The 6377-nt window shown below is 51.8% G+C and overlaps 1 pseudogene; it reads left to right on the forward strand.

The window, feature by feature from the left end:
- The first annotated feature begins 1087 nt into the window (after positions 1-1087).
- Positions 1088-5190, forward strand: LOC123050855 (amidase 1-like; annotated as a pseudogene).
- The last annotated feature ends 1187 nt before the right edge of the window (positions 5191-6377 follow it).

Below are 6377 nucleotides of genomic sequence, written 5' to 3' on the forward strand. Positions count from 1 at the left end.
TCCCCTACACTTGTGGGTTATCAGTGGCGAATCTCGAGGTCGGGGCGACCGGCGACGAGGCTTCCGCGGCGGGGCGGCGAGCTTGTGGGGAGGTGGCAGCGCACGACGCGACGCAGGCTGCAGCGTGAGGCGGCGGGGCTCCTGGGGTCCGGTGAGGTGGCGGCGCGCACCAGCGGGCGGAGGCGAGGTGGCGCAGCGGCGCGGGGTCGAGGGAGGCGGGGTTGGGCGGCGCTCGGCTGTGGGGCAGGCGTCGCCGGCCTTCTTGCCAGGGCAGGCGGCGTCGACGGACACCCCGTACGCCCCGCGCGAGGGAGAGGGAGAGACGAGCGGGAGAGAGAGAGGGGTGGGCCAGAGACAGAGGTGATAGCGATAGAAGAGGTGGGGGCACCGTTTTTTTACCCGTAAAAAAAAAGATAGTCCCACCTCTTTGCCGTCTGCCAACAGATGGCAAAGAATATTTGTCGCCTGCCAGCAGACGGCAAAGAGGGGGGTTGGACCATTGCAGTGTACTGGCATCTAGTGGACCCCACCAGCACCTCTTTGCCGTCCGCTGGCAGATGGCAAAGTTTCTTTGCCGTCCGTCAGCAGACGGCAAAGAACTGGCAGACGGCAAATAAGCTAATTCCAGTAGTGGTATGTTCGGTACTTTATCAGTTGGAGCGCGAAGAAGTTCGACTACATCAACCGCGTTAACAAACGCTTCCGCTTATGGTCAACGAGGGTACGTAGACACACTCTCCCCTCTCATTGCTATGCATCTCCTTAATAGATCTTGCGTGTGCGTAGAATTTTTGTTTTGTTTTCCATGCAACGTTTCCCAGCAATTCCGTGAGGTCCTTCTCAAAGGCCCGTTTAGGTAGCAAGGTAAAGAGCATATTTTCCCATTATTAGGGTTTGTCTTACGTATCACACGGGATCCTCTTCAAGTAACATGCGTCAAGATTTGGCGGTGGTAGGGTATATAACTTTTCACCGTGGAATCCCAGGGGCCATCTTGAAAAATTACTGCGACGATTAGGGTTACTACCGCATCTATAAATAGTGCGGTGGCATCCCCGAGGATCATTTTTACGTCGTGCGCCTATGCCTATTCTTCCTCCTCCAGCGCCGCTTAGATCCAATCTTGCTCTTCGTTTACGCCGCCGCCGTCGGTGCTCGTCTGCAGCCGCCGCAATCGATGTGGTTCATCCGCAGCCACCGCAGTTCATCCGCCGTCGTTTCTACGCCACCCAACTGTAAGTTCCTTTTTGCGTATTGCGCCACCGCCATAGCTCGTCCTCTATTGTAGTTCTTCCATTGCAACGGTAGTTCTTCCATGGCGGCTTGTAGTTCATCCATTTATTACTGATAGTCCATCTGCTTACCGCCGATAATTATTCCGTTTACTACCGTTGTAGTTCATTTGTTTTACTGTTTTTGTCTTTTTCCCAGTGCTGTTCCGGGGCAAGATCTTTGCTTATGCCGTATGGGTCAGAAGAAAATGGCTAACAAGAATAAGGGGAAGAAAGGGGACTCATCATCGCCCCAGCCTCGGCTCCGACTATTGCCAAGCGCACAATCTATGGGGATTAGGCCAAATCTCAAGTCTCTCCAACTTGCAGAGCTCGATACCATCGGTTTGCTTCCATCCAAGGAAGATATCAGCTGGTGCGCGCTCAGAGAGGAAACCCGGCCATAACCACATCAAGGTGAAGCCATCATCTTTGCCGATCACATAAGCCAGGGTTTTAGGCCGCCTAGCTCTAGGTTTTTCAAGAACGTCCTTGCATATTATGGCTTGCGGCCCCAAGATCTCGCGCCCAACTCCATTCTCAATATCAACAACTTCCAAGTGTTTTGCTAAGATTACCTTCAGATCGAGCCGACTTTAGATTTGTTTCTAGAGTTCTTGCTATATGGCTGAGCCCGCCGGAATTCTTCATGGACCATTGCTCTTACTCTAGGCAAGCTCGGGGGCTACTGACGGTGCAATGCACCCGGGGTCGCATCCCTAAGGGTAGCCCCACAGCAGGCCTGCCCCAGAGCTAGCGACCGAAAGGAGCCCAAAAGGAGAAGATAGGCATATAGATACCATTTGGCCCTCAAGTCAGCATGACGGCGACCAAGATTGCATCTATCCCCTGTAAAATCCTAGCCCCACATCGTGTATATAAGATGGAGGCTACAGTTCTCTCATCCATCTACTCCTGTAGACCTAAACTCTCAGTAGCAATACATCCTCCCTATTGTAATCCTTCGCACGAGGTAAATCTATCAAAAATACAAACACAAAACACGACGTGGGGCATTACTCCTCATCAGACGCCCGAACCTAGGCAAATTTTGCGTGCAGGCTCCGTCCTGGTACTTCCGGCCACGTTTGCCACCCTACCGAGGGTACCGACGACTTTCTGCTCTATCAACGCTCGCGACATTGTGGTTGGCTGGTGTTCCGCCCGATGATTTGGGTGGTTGGCGTTGTGGCTCGTGTGGCGACGAAGATGGTGGCGAGCAGAGCTGGGTCAACGGTTGTCCTTCTGCTGTCAATGGTCCCGTGCGCCAATGGGTGCGCCTCTACTGGTTTCGTGCTGTGATAGAGAAGTTAGAGCTGTGGTCGGCGGGCCACTACGACAATGATGACTCCATGAGGGTTGTCTTGAGTGGGTGGTGCTCTCTGGATGTTGAGCTAAACTAGGTCGATGGGAGGCTTGCAACTTTCCCCTGTGAAGCTCTTCAGCAGAATCAGAGCTGCCATGTCCTCGACGCTTCGGCCGATTGTTTGGTGTTTGTGGTCAGATCGTTCGTGTGTGCCCTGTGAGGGATTGTAATAGGTTTCGCCTGGTTTTCCTCTAATTAACCGGTCAAATCTCTTCTTGTTAATTAATATAAAAATGACAAATCTTTTTATTTAAAAAAAACGGCCTAATCCTAGCTCGCCTCACCAGTCAGTAAAGACTTGTCGTTGTCTTTGAGCTTTGAGGAACACAACATGGTGTTAACTGAATTATTATTGATGTCGTCGACACCATATCCATTATCTATCCTGCTTCTATCCATAGCGAGTTATCCATGGAGGACAGCGGCGATGACCACGGCGCCTTCATGGAGAAATTCATCCTGCTACCGCCTCCCTCCTCCGACCAGCAGCAGCTCCCCCTGCACGGCCTCACCTTCGCCATCAAGGACATGTACGACGACCTCTCTCCGACTCTCCCTCCCCTCCCCTTCCTCCGTCGATCACATCGATGTTCAACAATCGTACTGACTGACTGACTGGTCGATTCATGGCAGCTTCGACGTCGCCGGACGCGTCACCGGCTTCGGCACCCCGGACTGGGCCCGGACGCACGCGCCGGCCGCCGCAACCGCCCCCGCCGTGCTTGCCGCGCTCGGCGCCGGCGCCACGGGCGTGGGCAAGACCGTGATGGACGAGATGGCCTACAGCATCAACGGCGAGAACGCCCACTACGGCACCCCCGCCAACCCCTGCGTCCCCGGCGGCTCCTCCAGCGGCTCCGCCGTCGCCGTCGCCGCCAGCCTCGCCGACTTCGCCCTCGGCACCAACACCGGCGGCAGCGTCAGGGTGCCCGCCGCCTACTGCGGCATCTTCGGCCTCCGCCCCTCCCACGGACAGGTCTCCGCCGAGAACGTCGTTCCCCATGGCTCAGATGTTCGACACCGTCGGTAATTTCAGTCTAGCCCTGCTACTGTCAGTGTTCAGCACACACATTATCCATCTGTTCATTCAGTTGTGTAAGTGTCTGAACATCCGAGTGTAATTATGCTTACAGGGTGGTTTGCTAGAGATGTGCCTACGCTGTCTCGTGTCACCGACGTGATGCTGCCGCCGAGATACGACGACGACCGGGCCGTGTCATCATTCCTGCAGACTGTTTCAAGATCTTGGGCTCTGTCGACGACCACACCTACGAGATCCTCAACGCTTCAGCGGCCAAAATATTCAGCAGTAAGTAGCTACCATGAACTCTAACTCATCATTGCAGAGTGGAGCAGAGCAGGATAATGCAGAGTATAGGTTCTCTGAAGCTTCATCCTTGGCATTCCTTGATTCAGAGTAGAGCACAGCAGGGCATGGCACCTTACATATATAAGTGTCTGAAACTTGTGAGGATTGTTTGGCAGGTAATGCAGTGGTGGACAATGGAAACCTTGGGTGATTCTGTCTCCAGCAATGTTCCGTGCATCGGCGAGTTCATGACCGACTTGTCTGCGATCGAAGCATCATCGTCTTGTGTGCCGGCTCTGTCTGCCATATCGCGTGTAATGCAAGTCCTTCAAAGGTGTGCAACCACGACATACCTACTTAATCACACTAGGCGCGACCACAGATATCATAAAATTGTGCCCTTTTCATGTTGCGCCGGCGTCAGATGAACTCAATGGCCTTTGTAATGGAAATGCCAGCAGTTTACTCCAAATTGTACTTATGCACATGGATGAGATTAAATGTACCACATGTTTTCAGGTCTGAATTCAAAGCAAACCACGCGGAGTGGGTGAACACGGTGAAGCCCAACCTCGGCCCTGGCATCCGAGAGCGAGTGCAGGAGGCCATTGCATCGGAGGATGAGTCCGCCATGGAGGACCTTCATGCCGTCAGGACTGAATTCAAGTCTGCGCTAGCCGTTCTCCTCAAGGTAAATTCCTTCACTGTTAATAGTTCAAACATAATTAGCAATCTTAATCCCATTGCTGCACACATTTTAGGACTTGATTTGTTTTCTTGCTGTGCTTGAATGAATTTGAATTTGTAGGACGATGGAATCCTGGCAATCCCCACGGTCCCTGGCGCGCCACCGAAGCTACGCATGGATGCGGCATTGCTGGAGGACTTCCGGGCCAAGGCCTTCTCGCTGCTGTCCATCGCCGGCCTCTTGGGGTTCTGCCAGGTCAGCATCCCGCTGGGCACCCGCGACGGCGTCTCGGTGTCGGTCTCGTTACTCGCGGGGCACGGCGGTGACCGTTTCCTCGTCGCTGTAGCCCAGGAGCTCTATGACGCGCTCAAAGCCCAGGCCGCAGCAGCCTGGGGCTTGTCAGCTTAGCCTAACTCTGTCATATCTTGCTGAATTTTCCAGTACAGGAGATTGTATGACTATCTGAACATATGCAGTATATACCATGAAGAGCAGAGCTGACGGAGTGTTCAGTAAGTAGATTTTGACCATTGTGCAAACAAATTTAGACCGGACATGGAGTTTCTCATATGAGCTCGGGTGAACAGTAAAATCGAAAATATTTTAAAAATTCAAAAAATTCTGATTTTTGTTAGCGATAAATTGACAAAAGTTTACAACACTTGCAAAATTTGAACGTGAAATGACATTTAGTTGTGGCTAAAAAAACAAAATCGAAGCTCCAAAAATGTCATTTCCAACAGCATTGTGGAGTGATGATATTTTTTTGGCCATGGCTTCTACAAATGTCATCTCACGATGAAATTTTGCAAGCGTTGGAAACTTTTCTCAATGTTTGTCACTAAAAAAATTCAGATTTAAAAGGATCCTGAAAAAATTCAGATCCTGAAAAATCCGGCATGAAGGATCGGGCCCACAAACATCCAGTTCCTCAGCAGGCATCGATGACAGAAGCTTATGGGATCTAATCTGGAAAGCAAAGATACCTGAGAAAATAAAAATCTTTGCATGGAGGATAGCGACTAACACCCTGACCACAAAGGTGAACAAATGCAGACGGACAATTGTGCCAGACAAGACTTGTGTGATCTGTGGTAATGCGGATGAGAATGAATACCACGCGGTAGTGGAATGCACAAAAAGCAAAGCTCTGAGGCATATGATGAGAGACTACTGGAAGATACCAAACGAACAAGCTTTTTGGTACACAGGTGAGGATTGGCTACAGGTCCTGCTCAATAGATGCGACGACGAAATGCACAACAGGATCCTGCTGATTTTATGGCGTGCATGGTTTCTCCATGATGATATAGTGCATGGGAATGGAAAAGAATCCATCTCAGGATGGGTGGGTTTCCTACTTAAATACGAACAAGAAGTCAAAGAAGCACAATTGAGAACTGACAGTGTGAAAGCGACATGCGACATGAATCAGTATGGGGATCAGCGCCTCACACCACCGGTTCAGAACGCCATGAGATGGGAGGCCCCGCCTGTTGGAACGATTAAACTAAACACAGATGCAGCGTTTGAGGCAGCCACGGGGCGCAGCGCGGGCGGCGCAGTTGCAAGAGACCACCAGGGTCGGGTTCTTTTCTCCATGGGTTGCAACATAGACCGATGCTTGTCAGTTGAGGAAGCAGAAGGAATAGCAGGGCTCATGGGGCTCCGGGAACTGGCAAAATACTTTAATGGCCCTATTGAGGTTGAGATGGACTGCCTCGTGCTGTCAAGGGCAATTGC

Source organism: Triticum aestivum, chromosome 2D, assembly GCF_018294505.1.
Source record: "Triticum aestivum cultivar Chinese Spring chromosome 2D, IWGSC CS RefSeq v2.1, whole genome shotgun sequence".
Lineage (NCBI taxonomy): Eukaryota > Viridiplantae > Streptophyta > Magnoliopsida > Poales > Poaceae > Triticum > Triticum aestivum.